Source organism: Pongo pygmaeus, chromosome 16, assembly GCF_028885625.2.
Source record: "Pongo pygmaeus isolate AG05252 chromosome 16, NHGRI_mPonPyg2-v2.0_pri, whole genome shotgun sequence".
In the NCBI taxonomy this organism is placed as follows: Eukaryota; Metazoa; Chordata; class Mammalia; order Primates; family Hominidae; genus Pongo; species Pongo pygmaeus.
Genome location: NC_072389.2, coordinates 21767160 through 21786612, shown reverse-complemented (window position 1 = coordinate 21786612; position 19453 = coordinate 21767160). Strand labels below are relative to the sequence as shown.

At 41.1% G+C, this 19453-nt stretch overlaps 1 pseudogene; it reads right to left on the bottom strand.

The window, feature by feature from the left end:
• Window positions 1-2179: 2179 nt before the first annotated feature.
• The window catches only part of LOC129026623 (ADAMTS-like protein 3), a 128121-nt pseudogene continuing 110847 nt past the window's right edge, over window positions 2180-19453 (bottom strand).

Genomic DNA, 19453 nt, shown 5'->3' with positions numbered 1-19453 from the left:
AAAAAGTCACATGCAGCGAAGATGAAGACACAGCAGACAACCTGTGTGGACACCACAGAGCCACCTGCCCAGGACACCAGTGGAGCCACAGGTGCAATTCAAAATGTTCTTAGTCGTATTAATAAACATGGCCAGGTGCGGTGGCTCATGCCTGTAATCCCAACACTTTGGGAGGCTGAGGCGGCCAGATTACCTGAGGTTGGGAGTTCAAGACCATCCCGGCCAACATCGTGAAACCCCATCTCTACTAAAAATACACAAATTAGCCAGGTATGGTGGCATGCATCTGTAGTCCCAGCCACTCAGGAGGTTGAGGCAGAAGAATCATTTGAACCTGGGAGGCAGAGGCTGCAGTGAGCTGAGAATGTGCCACTGCACTCCAGTCCAGGCAACAGAGTGAGTCTCCATCTCAGGGGGAAAAAAAAATTGTTCTTAGTCACATTAATAAAAGTAAACACACACACACACACACACACACACACACATAAAATTAATTGTAATAATGGCCGGGTGCAGTGGCTCATGCCTATAATCCCAGCACTTTGGGAGGCCAAGGTGGGCAGATTACTTGAGATCAGGAGTTCGACACCAGCCTGGCCAACGTGGTGAAACTCTTGTCTCTACAAAAATACAAAAATCAGCCAGGCGTGGTGGTGTACATCCATAGTCCCAGCTGCTCGGGAGGCTGAAGCAGAAGAATTACTTGAACCCAAGAGGCGGAGGTTGCAGTGAGCCAAGATTGCACCACTGTACTCTGGCCTGGGCAACAGAGCAAGACTCCATCTCAAAAATAAAAAATAATTTTAATAATGTATCATACTTATCCCAACAGATTGAAAATATTACCATTTCAACATGAAATATAAGAAAAATGATTGAGATATTTTACATAGGTTATTTCATATTAAGTCCTCAAAAACCATCAGCATAGCTTACATATGTAGCACATTTCAATTTGCAGTGAAATTTGCATTGAAAATATCTGATCTGCACTTAGACTCATAAAATATATAGTTGACAAAGGAGACTCACGTGGCCAAGTGACATTCTTAAATGCTTTCTAATAACGGAATCAAGTTTTTAAACCTGCATTTTAATTAATAAAAATTAGATGAAATATTCAGTGTCTCAGCTATGATGGACACACTTCAAGTGCTGATCAGCAAACGGTGTGAGTGCCGGCCAGACTAGCCAACGCAGGCTACACCGCTGCAGCTGAAACAGGCCAGTCTCTCTGCGCACGGGAACAGTCTGGGCAAGCAGGAGATGGGAAACGGGCGCCGCCCTCGTGAGAACAAAGGACCCACAACAGGAACCCTGCACTCATCCCCTGCCAAAGACACCAACAGCCCACGACGCAGCCTCCTCACAAAAGGGAGAGGCATTCAAGAACTTAGAAAATCACCTCTTCCTGGAAAATGCTCACTTTAAAACTTTGCACGTAACTTTACATTTTAATTACAAGGTTTTTAACATCCATTTTCTCATGTCTTCTGAACTCTGTGAAAGTAAACACAGCTTTTATTCTTACTCCTATAGTTACTGTGTTGGAAGTTCACCTATGTGAACAAGCTGTTGCAACTGAAATTTTCTGAGAACAAATCTCCAGCTCTTTCCATTAACACAAACTGTATTAAGTTTAGTTCTCTAATTTCCATTGCTTAAAGGCCAGAATGTGTGAAATATGCATTATCAGATTAGAAAAACAAAACAAACATCAGAAAAATATTTTGCAAAATAGCATTTGCAAAATTCCATGATAGAAACTAGCTCTAAAACTTCCTGTTTCAAAATTTCACTGTGTGTCCACTAAGTTAGTTTTTCTGGCTGTGGACAGCAGGCCCACCGCATGCCACAGGCCCACCGCATGCCACAGACGCACCCCATGACACAGGCCCACCGCACGCCGCAGGCCCACCCCACGCCACAGGCCCACCCCACGCCACAGGCCCACCCCATGACACAGGCCCACCCCATGACACAGGCCCACCCCACGCCGCAGACGCATCCCACGCCGCAGGCCCACCACACGCCGCAGATGCACCATGACCCCATGAACAGGCCAGCTGAGAGCTGCGGCCACTGCCCAGGGCTCCCTGCTCTGTGCTCAGCTGCCTGATCCAACCTGCCAGGGCTCTGCTTTCTCTATGTGTAGAAACAAAAAACCAGGAGCATGATGTGACAAAAAGCAGATTTTTATTAAACAGAGGTACAAATGTGTTTCATTTTCTAATAAATCTCTCTCACAAATCACCTTGTTTTTTCACTCTTCTTGAATGATCATTTTTAGACAACACTGTCTGACTGTTTTGGCTTCTGCCAAAGTTAGTCTCTGTTCACAGGCTGAGTCTGACTTCTTCCCACCTCCTCCTAGTCGGGCCTTCCAAAACAATGGTCACCATTCTTTCACATTGACTTTGGTTTTGAAAAGAAAAGTTATCTTACAAAGTAGTATGTATAACTCTGTAATATATGAAGTGAGGCAATGATACAACCAGTTTTAAAAATAACCTTCCATAATGATTTTCATTTACATCCACCTGCTTATTAGCAAGAATCTTTTTACAGGTTTACTGCACACCCAATTTCTCTTCTGGAAAAACTTTTGAACATCATCATGCCCTCGCCCTCCAACTTCTCCTCTCACCTATATTTAAAAGGGTCTTCTCTTTACCCTAAAATCTATACTAGGTAATTTTCAGAATATTCCTTCAATCACCAAACAAAGTTTTGAGATCCTCGTGCTGGATTTCACTATCTTAATATGAAAACCAATAATCACCTATTAAAATTCAATACAGGCCAGGCACAGTGGCTAACGCCTGTAATCCCAACATTTGGAGAGGCCAAGGCAGGTGGATCACCTGAGGTCAGGAGTTTGAGACCAGCCTGACCAATATGGTAAAACCCCATCTCTACTAAAAACACAAAAATCGGTCAGGTGTGGTTGCAGACACCTCTAGTCCCAGCTACTCGGGAGGCTGAGGCAGGAGAGTAGCTTGAACCCAGGAGGTGGAGGTTGCAGTGAGCCAAGATCATTGACACTGCACTCCAGCCTGGACGATAGAGAGAGACTCCATCACAAAAAAAAAAAAAAAATGCTAGTAAGTAAAATAAATAGGCCAGGCGTGGTGGCTAATGCCTGTAATCCCAACATTTTGGGAGGCCAAGGTGGGTGGATCTCCTGAGGTCGGGTGTTCAAGACCAGCCTGACCAACATGAAGAAACCCCATCTCTACTAAAACTACAAAATTAGTGGGGCGTGGTGGCGCACGCCAGTAATCCCAGCTGCTCGAGAGGCTGAGGCAGGAGAATTACTTGAACCTGGGAGGCGGAGGTTGCGGTGAGTCAAGATCGCGCCACCGCACTCCGGCCTGGGCAACAAGAGCGAAACTCTGTCTCAAAAATACAAAAAAAAGTAAATAAATAAAACACAATACAATACAGCTAATACGATTTACCTAAAACGCTGTTGTATGAGCTGAACCAGAGGCAAACACTGTTTGCCAGAAGACTCACAGATCCCCGTATTAATAAGGTCTTTACCCAATGAGTCCTGCTTCTATGAAATGCTGAGGCATTTGCTTCCTGTTCATCAATTTCTTTTTCCTTCTGTGCTTCCTTTTTGGCTTCAATATCCTGTAATTCATAAACAGAAATTGTTTACAAGTGATCTCATTACCAGGTGTGAAGACACACAGGCTGGCTGAGCCCTGACCCCAGTGCCAAGCTGTCCTAGCCTCTGTAGCTGCCGCACACACCTACCCACAGGCCTCCACCTGCCCTGTTGGAAACCCCAACTCAGTTGTGCAGTTTCAAACAGTGTCTTCTGTTTACAGATCCAAGGTCCAGGCTGCCTCTGCTGATGCTCTCCAGCCTCCTTCTGTGAAGTCCCTAAAATCCTTAACCCTGCTACTGGCTCTCACAAAACCCAGTGTGATCTGCCCCACACATGCAGCATCCAGCTGCTCTGCAAGGACAAGAAGGAGCTAGAATTCTCACACACACTGGTTCAAATGTAAATGGCAGAGCCACTTGGGGAAACTATGAACACACACTGACCCCAGAACCTAACAAATTCCACTCCAAGTGTTTACCCAAAGGGAGGACATATGTCCACTAAAGTACCTGTTCACAGCACAATCGTGGCAGCTCTACACGGCCAAAAACAAGAAAGCCTGGGCGTGGTGGCTCACGCTTGTAATCCCAACACTTTGGGAGGCCAAGGTGGGGGGATCCCGAGCCCAGGAGTTGGAGACCAGCCTGTGCAACACAGTAACACCTTGTCTCTACAAAAAAAAATCAAAAAACTAGCCCGGCATGGTGACATGCCTGTGGTCCCTGCAACATAGGAGGCTGAGGTGGGAGGATCCTGTGAGCCTAGGAGGACAAGGCTGCAGTGAGCCAAGATCAGGTCACTGTATACAGCCTGGGTGACAGAGCAAGACCCTGTCTCAAAAAAAAAAGAAAAGAAAACAAAAACCAAAAACAATGTAATGTCCTTCAATAGGAGAATGAACTAACAAAGAGTACTACACCCAGAAAATGGAAAACTTCCCAATAATAAAAACGAAGTCACAATAGACACATCAGTGAGTGAATCTGAAAATCATTCTCCAAGGCCAGGCAGGAACGAGTGCATACTATACAGTTATATTGCTGCGACACTCAGAGCAGGCGAAATGCATCTCATCTGAGGGCAGGGGAGTATCCTGGCTGCAAGTGCCAAGAGCACAGGGATCTTTCCAAGTGACGGGAATGGTCTACCTGAGTAACAGGTTATCTGTTAACTTCACTGAAACAGGCAACATGCAGTATTTTATCACAATTAAATCATCTCAATAATTTTTAAAATTAGCACATAAAAGAATTTTAATTTAAGAAAATACTTGGATATGATAAAAGTTGAGTGTTTTACTGTTTTCAGTTATTCTTCACATGTGTGAGTGTGGTATTTCCAATCTCAGTGCACCACCAGGTCACGTGTGCCTCCAAGGCCATACCTGGATGTCCGCAGTAATGGCTGCGTGTAAGGCTGACTCCAACCCTCCAGCAGCCATCAAGCTGCCCACCAGAAGATCAATCATGAATCGACGACCTGGACTTATGTTCACTTCATTGCCTGAAACTGAACTAGAAAGTGTGTGCCAATTTGAGTGAAACGCCATCCCCTCCCAGCACCCTGACCCATGCCGTCTCCTGTTCCTTCCCCGAGCCCACCTGCGCAGGGCAGGAGAGCAGAGAGTGCCCGGGCCTGCTTCTCAGCGGTGGGCAGCAGCACGGACCAGCCGCTCTGCAGCATGGCCTGGGAGGCTGAATGCACGGTGCTCAGCATGCCTGTGCTGCTGGCCAGGGTCACCACCATCTGCTTCAGGCTGTTCAGGAGGACGCTGCCCAGACCTAAACCAAGGAATTCCGGGTCAACCTGGTGACTAATGGCAGCATGCAACTGAAAGGAGAAAAACAATTTTCACTTAGAACCCCTAAAAATGAGTGAATTTCAAAGTCTTACTAAACACCGAATAAAACTCAATTTGAAGTATTATTTAAATAGACAAAATAACTTCTCAGCTTACGTATTTTTAAAAACTGGACTAAAAAAACTCTTACCCACAATAGTTGAAGTATTTTCTAGAGGAATTTTTGTAACCCCACTATGAACACATATATGGAAAAGCTCAAGATCAGCAGAAGAGCTAAACAACTAGCAACAGCAACCTCCACCCCACCCCAACCATCTGCACCAAACACAAATAATGGCTACAATGTAACCACAAAAGCTGCCACAGGCGGTGGCTCATGCCTGTAATCCCAGCACTTTGGGAGGCCAAGGTGGGAAGATTACTTGAGATCAGGAGTTCAAGACCAGCCTGGCCAACATGATGAAACCCCATCTCTATAAAAAAATCAGCCAGGTGTGATGGTACACACCTGTAGTCCCAGCTACTTGGGAGGCTGAGGCAGGAGAATCACTTGAACCTGGCAGGCCAAGACTGGACCACTGCATTCCAGCTAGGGTGACAAAGTGACACCCTGTCTTAAAAAAAAAAAAAAGCTGCTAAAAATTAGATTGTGGAGCTGAGAGTACACAAGGAAACTCCTCAAGTGCAAAACCGAAATTCACATGGGCACACACAGCAGGAATCAAGAGGTTCTGGGCTCTGAAAGCAGAGCCAAGCCGCCAGGCTTCAGCACAACCTCCCACACGGGAATGCACACAACGACCCACTGAACCCGAGCTTCCTGCAGAAGGCTGGGAGCCACTCAGGATCACCTGCCTGCCAGCCAACCACAGCCAGGGGGCAACACACTGCCCGTCCCAGGCTCTGGGTAGCAAGAGGCCCCACGAGAAATCAGAGACCCGGCCCTGCCCTGGGAGTAGAAGTGAAATCAAAAGCACACCACTCATCTAGGTATAGATATCACAGGTCAGGAAATGACCACCGACACTCACCTAGAGTCTGTGAAACCTACAGAACCCTCAGGACCCCGGAGAGGCAAATGCAAAACCATACGCTGGGACACCTCGACAGCCTAAGACATACACGAGGCCACGCCCCACAGCACCGACCAGAACAGAAACATCACTGAAAACCAGGAGGGGCAGCAAACACCTGGGGTGCACCCACGCAAATGCCAGGATGCCACAGGTATGGTGATAAACGCGTGCTACAGAGGACTAGAGAAGCACACTTCAGACCTCTGCTCAGTTCATTACTGCAACTAAACACTACACTCAGTTCTGTACATTCTAGAAGCAGGGCAAAAAGGGGAGGGGCTGGAAGAGGGACATGACGGGTTGTTACACAGAAACCACTGTAATAAAAGGGAAAAATTACTATGTCGAGAAAACTGTGGTTCCTGTCATTAAGTTAGAGGGTTTTATTACAAAGACAAAAGATGATGATCAAACACTTCAGGATAGAAGTATTAGAATAGCATAGAAGTATTCAGGATAGCATTTCAAAAATGGTATTTTGATTATTTTTTTAAAGACTTCTTTTAGAGATACATAATTATGAATGAAATGATGTGCTGTCTGTGTTTGCTTCAAAAATGCTCAGGGGGTAGTGGCAGTGGTGATGGTTTCAATGAAACAAGAGTGGCCCTGGGTTGATAATTGTTGATACTGGATTATGGACATGACATGGGGGTTCATTACACTGTTTTCTCCTCTTTTAAATAGTTTGCAATTTTCTATGATTAAAAATAAAGTTACAGAAAAAGACTTAACAGGTGGGGCCACTCCCAATTAAGAGGGGAGTGTGATTAAAGAGGAAGCAAGAGGCAGCTTGCTGTGGGCAAGAAACAGCCTGAAAGTCAGTGTGCCTGGAGCATCCCACTCAAGGCAAAAAAAAAAAAGGAGGTGGCCAGACATGAGGCTGGGGACCAGGAAAAGTAATACCCTGCCAAGTCCCATTGGACGTATGAACCCACATAAATCTTTGAGTGATGGGGAGACATTTGGATATTCTGAACATTGCAAAGAAAGAATTAGACTTGGCCAGGTGCGGTGGCTCACACCTGTAATCCCAGCACTTTGTGGGGCCGAAGTGGGTGGATCACGAGCTCAGGAGATCGAGACCATCCTGGCTAACATGGTGAAACCCCGTCTCTACTAAAAATACAAAAAATTAGCCTGACGTGGTGGCACATGCCTGTAATCCAGCTACTCAGGAGGCTGAGGCAGGAGAATCGCTTGAACCCAGAAGGCGGAGGTTGCAGTGAGCAGAGATCGCACCACTGCACTCCAGCCTGGGCAACAGAGTGAGACTCTGTTTCAAAAAAAACAAAAAGAATTAGACTTGTGCCCTACCTGGATAGACTGCTCTGGTGGCTGTGTTGTGTAGGGGTGGATTTGAGGGAAGCAATTCAGGAGCAAATTAGAAAGCTGTTGTAGGTGTCCTAGGAATTGATTTCAGGACCTGTACAAGGATGGTAGTTTGGATGGAGAGGAGGAGCTGGAACCAAGAAAGATTTTAGTAAATATAGTGGGCACAACTCAGTGGCTAATTACACATCAGAGAAGAATGAGAATGAGCCAAGAAAGACTCCACGCTTCTAGTCTGGGGAACTGGATGGACTGCAATCCTATTAACAGAAAGAGGACATATAGAAGGACTATCAACTGTCATCTAACTGTGTTTTGAAAACAAAAGATCTTGGTAGGACCCATCATTCTAGTCAGAGGACTCTGTGACCTGCCTTCTGTGACAACTACACACACTCTCTCTCAAGTGTCTCAAACCCTTTTCTTTCTATAGACTCCTTCCCTTACAGGATTGTAGGTGATCAGAGATGTGAGAAGGTTCCAGCAGCATTTAGCCTCATGCTTTCCTTGTACAGTTGGAAGGTCTACAGATACTAACTGATTTGTGCAAAACCCTATCTTTTTAATTTGTTTAAGACTGCCCTAACTTCAAAATGAAAAACAACAAACACATACATATACACTTTTCCATCAGCTTGACTACCAATCTTTGCTCCTTCTTTAGTACTCAAATACCCATTGCTCCATTTCCTTCTTTTTTGGAAATTTATTTCTGAAATATCCACAATGTTTTATTCTCTACCCTTTGAATGCTACTACTCTAAAATTCACTGAAAAAGTCTTTCTTGTTAATCAAAGCAGACTTTTCTCTTTCCTCATGGATTTTCCTTGTCTTTCTGTGAGATTTGAATCCTATCTGCTGCTTGCCTCCTTAAACTCCTTCCTCCTTTGGTCTCTGGAATAATAAGCTTCCCTGGATCATACTCCTCCCTCTCTTCACTACTTTACTTCCTCACCATCTTCCTCTTTTGATTCCCCCTCTTCCTCTAAATCTCCAAGCTTCTTTCAGGAGCCCAACACTCTTCTCTTTTTACTCAATTACTGTGAAGCCATTCACCCTCACATGGTCCACAGTTTCTTCTGTGGTCATAGCCAGCACTGACAGTGGTCCACGTGGAGAAGTCTGTGCCTGTCATGAGTGTGATGTGTCAGCTATGTTGGCCCACATCACTTTGCCACATGTGCCTTCTCAAAGAGAAGTAACCCACACTGCCCTGGGGCTCACCACTGGGCTGGACCACAGTTAAAAGGGAGATTGACAAATGAGAGTGGGTTCTGAAAAGCACAGGAGGTTGTGAAGGGATCTAAAAACAACAGTGCATGAAGACTGCTGAAAAGGCTAAGAATGATGAACTTGGGAAAGACAAAGCTCTCGGGATCCATGGCAGCTTTCTTCATATTTGTGAAAATTTGTCACATGGGATGGGGCATAGATGTATGTTTTTCTGCTTCAGAGAACACAAATTGGGAGGTCTATTCTGTCTCATCAGAAGAAAAAGATCTCGCAAATAACTTGTGTTGCTCAACACAAGAATGAGGTGTCTCTTAATGCAGTGAACTCTGCTCATTGCTGAAGGTGTTGAAGAAGAAATGCCTGCTCCGAGAGGGAAAGTGGCCAGATTACTGCTGAGACCCCTTTTCCCCTGATGCTCTGGGAATTGCTCTCTTCATAGATAGCCTGTCAGCACAAAAGACTTAACATGTTTGACATAGAACCAGCCGTTCTGTTCAATTACTTGAGTCTATCATTGGTGCTGTTGTTCTTACAGATTCCTGGACTAGAAATCTCAGAGCACCTTTGATTTCTTGCTCTCTTTTTGTCCCTATATAACTACCTCCAGAATGCTTCTTTGATTTCCTCTTGATTCTTAATTTCCACTGGCACTGTTACAATCCAGATCCATCAAATCACATGCAGATGGTAGTTATTGGATTTTTAAGTTGGAATGAACCCTGGAGAGATCAAGCCCAACCTGCTCCTTTTATAGGTAAGGAGAATGAGACACAGAAAAATTAGACTTGTCTAAGGTCATGTAGTTAGCAGGGGTGGTTCTAAGCTCCAATACTCTTAGTACCTTGTTCTTTCCATTTCCCTACGATCACTCAGGCGACTAATGCATTTCAACTTAACTGATTTTATAGAGACTGACCATGACTTACCCATGGAATGATTGGTTTATTTGTATGATACTATGACGGTTCATGGTCAAATCACATGTGTTAAAACCTAGAAATTATCCCCAATCTCTTAAGGGTAGCAGACCACCGGATCTGCTTTGAGTTAAGTAACACTGTCTTTTCTGTGCTGCTCAGAGAAACTGCCAAAGCAGGACTGCTGAATTGTGAAATAAAGAAAAATTCTAGCCAGCTCAAGCTCTCTAGAGTCTGTAAATCCGGGTCATTTGGATATTAAATGTATCACTGTACTCCAATGAGTACAAAAATTACATATATCATGTTAACTGGCTATGCCCTGATTACTCCCACAAAAGGTCCCGGAAGCACGTTGGTTCTGTTGTTATTCTGGTCTCTTCTAGTTCTTGTGCTTGTTTCAGCCAAGGCAATTTCGCTTCCACTGGACTTTTTTCTAAGAAAAAGAGAACATAAAGAATGAGCTTAATTACTATTAATCATTAAGGAGTTGGATAGATGATCATATTGGCTGAAGATTTCATTTATAAAGAGGTCATATTTTTCAAATGCAAGTTGAGTTCCTTAGTACAATACATTAGGTGGCTGCTGGAATGAATTAAACATTTCTGCTGTAGTTTTTAAAAATTAGTACATTATTAAAATGCAACCAAAATGATCACACGATACAGTTGAATCTGCTGTCAAAGTTAACATAAAAATGCCGTTTATAAATCAATACCAATTTCTGTTGTTCATACTTTGAAGCTCTTACTTCAACCATATCAGCTTGCTATCTTTGGTCACATTTTATTTTTGCCCATGGAATGCAAACATTAATAGAGAAAGGCAAATAACATGAAAGTTAAGAAAGTTGGGGGGGATGAAAGAATCTGTGTTATAGTTTACTCAAACTTTTACTATTGTTGTAGTTGTTGAGGGAGATGATTACCAATTACATCTGGCATGGAGGAACAAACTGTTGCCCCTTTCTGTCCTTTGAAGCCTCCTTGATGTGAAGAAGGGAATAATCTATCTATGAAGTGAGAAATAAAAATAACTTTAGGGTGCTTCAAGGAAACTATGGACACTATGAAAGTGGCTATGAAAGTATCATAAATGCAGAAGGAAGGAAAAAAGACTTCACTGATGGAGTTACGTAGTCAATGTTTGTACCTGTCATGGCAACTAGTGATTTTTCTGCAAGATAGACATACTCAAAAACATTTGTTGAATGACTAAGAGGCTATTTGTATGAATAATGAACCCAGAAATAACAAGAGAGTTTTACCATCCTCTCTCAAGTACTAAGGAGGAGTCCTTCTTACTAATAGTTGGGAATAATCTTTTCTCCCATTTCAAGATGGAAGATACTTTTCATGAGGATGGTTAACATTAAATAACATGGAAATAATTATGTACAGAGAAGATCATATATCAGAGAGATGATGCCAAATCCTCCTATCCATGGATGCTACCCATTTCTGCTCTTTCATGTGGAACAAATGTGAACTACTGGAGAGATTATAAATGCATCCATAGATCCCCACTGGGAACTGGAAGTTTTCATTCATTCCATGCATTAGTACACATGATAAAGATGACATCATTCCTCCCTCAAAAATCTTACACTCCAGTGGAAAGGTAGCTATAAAGAAGAATGAGAATCTTGGGAAAAGAATAATTTCCTCCTCCTCCTCTACTTCTTCCTCCTTTTCTTGCTCTTCTGTCTTTTCCTCCTTCTACTTTTCCTTCCCCTCCTTTTTCAATCTCCCCCCCGCCATTCTTTTTCTTCAAGGGAGGGACTGCATTTAATTTTCTTATGTCCACCAAGAAATGTTAGTATAAAACTAAATAGGAGCTACTCCATCTGTACTGAATCAACAGGAGCTCAGTTTTCCCTCCAGATGAATAATTCACATATATCTAACTTCTTTATCTAGATGGGAAGGTCTATTGCAATCTGTCAATAAAACAATTTTTATAAGAAAGTAGTAAGTTGAAAGGGAAATGCTACAATATTGGAATGGGAGCTGGAAATACCATTTGATTTGAATTTACAATGCACCACAGACTTACCTTTTGGTTTATAACACGGGATGGAAATGACACATTCTTCTTTGATGTGTAACTTCAGTTGTGGATCGCAGCCCCCAACATGCTCTCCACGGTGGTTAATACACACAACAACCCGGTACCGTAACCCTCGGCCACAAGTCATCATGCACTTCAAAGAAGAAAAGAGAAGCCAATGCATTTCTTTTAAGACAACCACAAAGGCATTATTGTATCATATGCAAAGGAGAGCCATGAACTACATAAATATTAAACACAAAAGACTTTTAGACAAATATTATGTAAGGAAGGGTACAGAGGCTAATTTTCTGTGATGCTTGTATTTCAGGGCCCCTCTTTTGTACAACCTTGTTCCACTTCTCAATTCAAAAAGTATTTAAGGTGAGATCGTAATTCAAGAAAATTACAAATGCCTTGAAATCTTACTGCTCAAATATCAAAGAAACTTGTTAGAAGTTTTCTCAAGTTTGATTAAAAGTTTACATGACCCTACCCAAAATAATTTTTGAAGATGAATGAAACCTTTCTGAACTGTCAATAAAAATATAATACAATTCTGATGAATTATGCCAGAGGATTATTTTTCTATTCCGTCTATAAAAGTCAGTCTTGCAAAACTGCTCTCACATAACGAGGCCATCAAAGAGTATTCAGCCAAACACTACAGAAAAAAATACTATCGATGTATCCCGATACATCTATAACTGCCACAGTTAAAGTTAATAAAAACATTATGCTATTTTTCCCTGAATTTTTGTGAAGTTTGTGTTGTCAGCATTTTTTTCTTGGATTATTTGTTTATGATTTGAAAGTTACTCTTGCCTATGAGTGGAATGTTTTCATGTCATATAAAAATCTAGAATAGCTTTTCAAATTTATCTGTGTTATGGTTTGGCTCTGTGTCCCCACCCAAATCTCATCTTGAATTGTAATCCCCATAATCCCCACTTGTCATGGGAGGGGCCTGGTAGAGGGTGATTGGATCATGGGGGCAGTTTTCCCCATCCTGGTCTCATGATAGTGAGTGAGTTCTCCTAAGATCTGATGGTTTTATAAAGGGCTCTTCCCCCTTCATGCTCTCTCTCCCTCTCCTACTGCCTTGTGAAGAAGGTACTTGCTTCTATTTCACCCTCCACCATCATTGTAAGTTTCCTGAGGCCTCCCCAGACATGTGGAACTGTGAGTCAATTAAACCTCTTTCATTTATAAATTAACCAGTCTCTGGTAGTATCTTCATAGCAGTGTGAGAATGGGCTAATATAATCTGCATGTTGGGGAGTATATATATGTATGCATTTAAAAAAATTGATAGACTATATTTTTTGAGGACCTTATTGGGTTTACAGAAATATTGAGCAGACAGTACAGAGAGCCCCAATATTCCCCTTCACCCCATTTTCCCCCTATGATTTTCCCTATTATTAACATCTTGCCTTAGTGTGGTGCCATTGTTACAACTGATGAACCCGTATTAATACATCATTAACATAACTAATACATCATTTAATATATCATTATTAAATATTAATATTAAGTCCAGAGTTCACAATGTGGTTGTTGTCATCTTTCTAAAATTCGTAATTTCTTATAATTTCCTTTCTGATTCTAAATAAACATTCCCTTCAATACTCAATATTTGTGTTATATATTCTTGTTTTTGAGGAGTCCCCTCCAATCTGTACAAACTTCAGACCCCACCCATTCTGGATCCACCCCAGGGAGGGGCTGAGAGTTCTTGGTTGCCTTTGGTTACCTGCTATGGGACAGGCACTTCCTTCATTTGTTATCTCATGAATCCTCCTGACCCACTTCCAGGTCAGTAGCTTCAGGCTTATTGAACAGATAAGCAAACGGCCCACCATCTAAGGATCTTGCTCAAGGTCACACAGTTCCTAACAGGCAGAGTGGAATTCCCTCCCAGAGCCATCTATTGCCAAAGCCATGGCCAAGCTACTGCTTTAAGAAGTTTGAAAAGTATTTTCTGACCCTCTAAGCACTTTGTACCTGTGTATTGCTAGGGACAAGTTTCAAAGATATGTTTCGAGGATATGGAGACTTTTCTCAGTGTATGCACATCAGGCAGAATATTGGGAAATCTCTCTAGTTCATGATGCCACTCTTGAAACCACTGAACAAATACTTTAATGAGTTCAGTGAAGCTTGAGATTACCGTTTTTGGAAAATTGACTCACCTACCCCCAAGTTTATCAATTTGAGATATATATAATCTTGAGTGGCTGTTTTAGCCATGAAAGAAAAAAATTCACCCAAAGAGAAAGAAAACAGTACAAGATATAACTATACTACAACTGGTTAATCCAAAGGAGTATCCTCTCCTTTTAAACCACCCTTCTGGGAAGCTGGACACTTCCCCAATGGCACTGTCAGTGTTTACAATGGTTCCAGAACTCCTCTGCAGAGCTGCATATGTCCTCGATGATGGAAAATCCACATCACTGAGAATATATTTGATTTTTGAAAAAAGTGAAAAGTATTAAGGGTGAAGTATGGTGAATGAGAAGAGCTAGTTAACATCCTCTACTCTGATAATATGCATAATGATGAAGTCATGGTATTTATGGGGATGGAGGGTGATATAAAAGCTCTAAAGCCAACATAAAACATATGGCTAGGACTTCAGAGAGCTGAAAACAAGCTCTGCAGTTGTAGAAATAATGTTGATTGGGGGCTGAAAAAGTGAAAGTCCCTAATGTCTCGATAACAAATCCTTTTGCAGCTGAGATGATATTTTTTGCTTTCAACAAAATAGAAAGAGGACTTAAATTGCCAGCAGAAAGATCCTTAAAAATAATTTTTGATGCTAGACCATCACATGAATTTTGGCACATAACTCAGGAGTTCAAAGAACAAAACGACCTTGCTAAAATAAAATCCTTCCATCCTGGTCTATTGATTTATGTGAACAAGCTTTCCCAGTGTACACATGCAAAGCCAAACAAAACAAAATAAGAAACCAATAGTAAAAATTAACAATAAAATCATTGCTGAACACATGGCTCATTCTGATGATGAATATATGGACTAGTTTTTAAGCTCCACTTATCTTCTATCAAGATATATTAATGCATGTACATGATGAACTAAGTGTGTATTCAAAGGAAATGCAATTTTTATGTGTTATTCTTATTTACCGAACTTTGAAATATATATATATATACATTATTTTGACTGTGTAGTAAAATTTACTCAATTCAGATGAATATTTTAAATACTTAGGGCCTTATGGCCACAGGAAAGTAAAATAAATTAATTTCAATGATCATATATATTTTCTTGGAGAGAAGTAGAATAGTGTAATAAAAAAGACTTTAAAGCATAAAAATATGTTATATTAGAATAAAATTCTGTAGGGAGAGTTGATTGTAAATGTGAGTTCAAGGGAGAAATATGCACAACATCCAAATTGTTAAAGAAGAGGTCACCCCTGTGTTTTTTAAATGAAAGATGGCAAAGACAGAAATTATCATGGCATTTAAATTCCACTAGACAGATTTTTTTGAATGCTGCAACACTCTTATTTTAAAATGTCAACATTCACAACATGTTGAAATGATATTCTTTGTAATTATTTAAACTTGTGATAGGAAATTTCAAATGTCAACCTAAATATATGTGAAGAAATGCATAATTCTCTAATCTTCTTTTTAGGGAGTATGTGACCAAAAATTAATTGATAACTTCTTCCCTAGCAAGTTTGAATAAAGTTCTACAGGGTGATGATGTTTAGTCTGGGGATATCAGAAAAAGATTGATATGGTCTTCACCTGACACTCACTTGTCCTTCAAGTTCAAGTGCTACCTCCTTTCTGAAGCTTTCCTGACACCTTCAGGTGGAGTGAATCATTCCACCTTGTGTCTCTGAAGTACTAGGCACATGATGCTACTCATGCACAATACAATACTGTATCACAACGTTGTTTGCATGCATGTCTGTGCAACTAGATTCTAAGCTTTTGGGTGGTAGGAGCAAGTTGTATTTACTTCTTAGCACGGTAGCTGATGCATTGAATAAATACATGAATAGATATATTAATGCATGTATATGTTGAACTTAAGTGTGGAAATCACTTAAGAAAGCTGGAGAAACTTGAGTCAACTACACCTCACTCTCTAGAAAATTAAAGGATTAAGATTAAATTATTAAATATCAATGTCTGCATTTTTCATCTTTGACTAATCCAGCTGCATTTTATTTGTTCTGGAGGCTTACTCAGTCATCTCTTTAGAAAGTGAAAACTACGCTAATTTGACATGAACCTTGTTATACCTCTGGGGTGTTTTCCTTCTTCTCTTTTCTTTTTTCATACAACTTGACCCCACGGATGATTTCTAAATAGGCTGCCCACCTCTGGTCTTTCCCAATGTTAGGCTATCTTGCCTCAATTACTTAAAATATATTATGTCTCCACAAAAATTGTGAAGGTTCTTAGTAGCTACTGGATCAAGGACAGACACTTTCATGTCGTGTCAGCATTTCCAACTTCATCTCTCAGTTCTTAGTAACATGGGTCATCTCTTCAAATCTTCAACTTTGAGTCACTTCTTGTCATTACTGCCTTTGCTCAGCCATCTCTGTTTGGCCATCTCCCTAATACTAACCCTAACCCAGTGATGTTTCTCAGGTTCTCGCTTGTTTACATTCTTCAAAGAATTTAAACAATTTAAATTTTAATTCTTGCTTGTTTAAATTATTCAAAGACGGATTAGGCAACACAAGGGCAACAAATACTTCCTGATTGACTCTGCTTCAACATTTGTTCTTTACAGATTTGTTCTTTACAGTACTTAATATTAATTATGCTGATAATTACATGGAAATATTATTATTAATGTCCTTAATATTAATTATTCCTGCGTACCTTGATGCTTCTGGTCTTTCTTACCTTGTCCTCCAACTGTCTTCCTAAGCTCTTTGGAGTAGGAACCATGCTCTTTTACCACTTTTTTTGTCTGCGTGCTGTCTAGCACCATGGTGGGCATATAGAAAATATCCCTTAAAATATGAGAATTAATTAAAAGTGGCATATTCTCAAATCTTACCTGAGACCCCTCCATAGCAATCCACTTGGGGCAATCAAACAGATTACAAGTTTGCATAACCTTGGGTTTGGGTGCATACATGCACTTCCATTCTTCTGCCTGCAATATCTCTCCATGCATGGATTCCTCCACACACACAAAGCTCCGTCTCCGAATCCCTCCTCCACAGGACACGGAACATGCAGTCCAAGGATTATGTTCCCAGCTCAAAAGCAAACAAAATTATATTATTTATTTGTTGTTTGTTTGAAGTTTGCAAAGATGGTGGCAAAAAGTATGGCCTTAAGGTATCAGGTGTGGTTCAGCTGAATGAGCCTGGGACTGGGAGTCATTAAGACTTTACACTTTTTTTTTTTTTTTTGAGACAGAGTCTCGCTCTGTAACCCATGCTGGAGTGCAATGGTGCAATCTTGGCTCACTGCAACCTCTGCCTCCCGGGTTCAAGCAATTCTGCCTCAGCCTCCCTACTAGCTGGGATTACAGGCATGCACCACCATGCCAGGCTAATTTTTGTATTTTTAGTATAGACAGGGTTTCACCATGTTGGTCAAGCTAATCTAGAACTGCTGACCTCGTGATCCGCCTGCCTCAGCCTCCCAAAGTGCTGGGATTACAGGCATGAGCCACCATGCCTGGCCTTTTTTTTAATTTTAATTAATTTTTTTTTTAAGATGGAGTCTCTTTCTGTCACCCAGGCTGGAGTGCAGTGGCAAGATCTTGGCTCACTGCAACCTCTGCCTCCTGGGTTCAAGCTATTCTCCTGCTTCAGCCTCCCAATTAGCTGGGATTACAGGCACCTGCCACCACGCTTGGCTAATTTTTGTACATTTTAGTAGAGATGGGGTTTCGCCATGTTGGCCAGGCTGGTCTTGAACTCCTGACCTCAAGTGATCCACCCGCCTTAGCCTCCCAAAGTGCTGGGATTACAGGCATGTGCCACCACACCCGGCCAAGACTTTATTCTTAACTGCCACACACAAATTTTAGTCACAAGGTACTTAGCTCCTCACATCTGGGGTTTTTGTCAACTGAGAATAATATACCTTCCCTATTTACCCTTCATCAGACCATTGTGAAAATTAAATCAATTAAAATATACAGTGTGGCTGCATCTTCAAACTGCCTCTAAACTGTAAAATACTAATGGACAATATTATTAGAGAATCACAGAACCTCAGAGTCAGGAAGGACCATATTACTCTTTTCGGGATAAAAGGGGATTAAAATTTCTGATTAATTGCAACACTTGAGCTCCTGCTATAATACTCAGTTGTCCAAGATACGCTTGACAGCTCCAGCGATGGGAAACATCATCTTTTGAGGCAGCCTATTCCATCTAATTCTTAGAAAGATTTCTCCTATTATTGAGTTGAAGTCTGTTTTCCCTTAGCTCTATAAAGTGTCTAATATCTAACCCTCATACATTTTAGGCTATTGCTACAGATGCTACAGTTCCTTGCAAACTACTTAAATTGCAAAAAGGAAAAGGAAACATATCACTCGCTGAGGAAGAGGTTGGAAGTGGTCATAGGGCATTATCTCTTTAAATCCATCACTACAAATGAAATCATTGTGAGAATATCATTTCTATAATAAATTCACACATTCATTAATTGATGAATATAATATTTGACATCCCAAAAGACAGAGCTCTTCCAAATTGGAAACTAAAAATATCAAGTGTTATCAACCATTCCCAAAAATTCAGCCATCATCTCTTTAATTGTCAAGAATATCTACGACACAAATTCCCCAGTTCTATTTGAAAATATAGAAAACTAAACTAGCAGTATATTAATCAAAGGAAAAAAGTATCTTGCAATTTCAATAAATTTATTCCTTTTTATAATAATTACTCTCTTAATATATTAGTGATATTAACACACTGTCGTATTAGTAGGATCTTCAGAAAACCACTTTATTTCACAGAATTTGTCCTCTGAAAGGTCTCTATTCATAATTACGTTCAACCAGACTTACAGGAAATGGGCAGTTTAGTAACAGGAAATGAAATCCACTGAGAACGCTTCCTTTTCCACTTGCACACTTCTTCCTAAGCCAGCTGGCAGATATCTGGAGGATTATGGGACTTGATATTGTTCTGTTATTTTAAGGTATTGTAGTAAGCCAGGAAACTTCCCCAGGCAATCCAAGTCAGCAGGTACTAAATTATGCAATAGGATAGTTTACGCATAGCTTTTTTGCTTTGGCATTAAAATTTTACTTCCTTGCACAATGCATTATTTATACTGAATTTAATAGGAATACTTCAAAAGCCAAAACATGATAATGGGTGACCCAGTTTAAAAGCTAAAATGGTGAGTGAAAGATATTTATGATTGGCAGATGGACTAG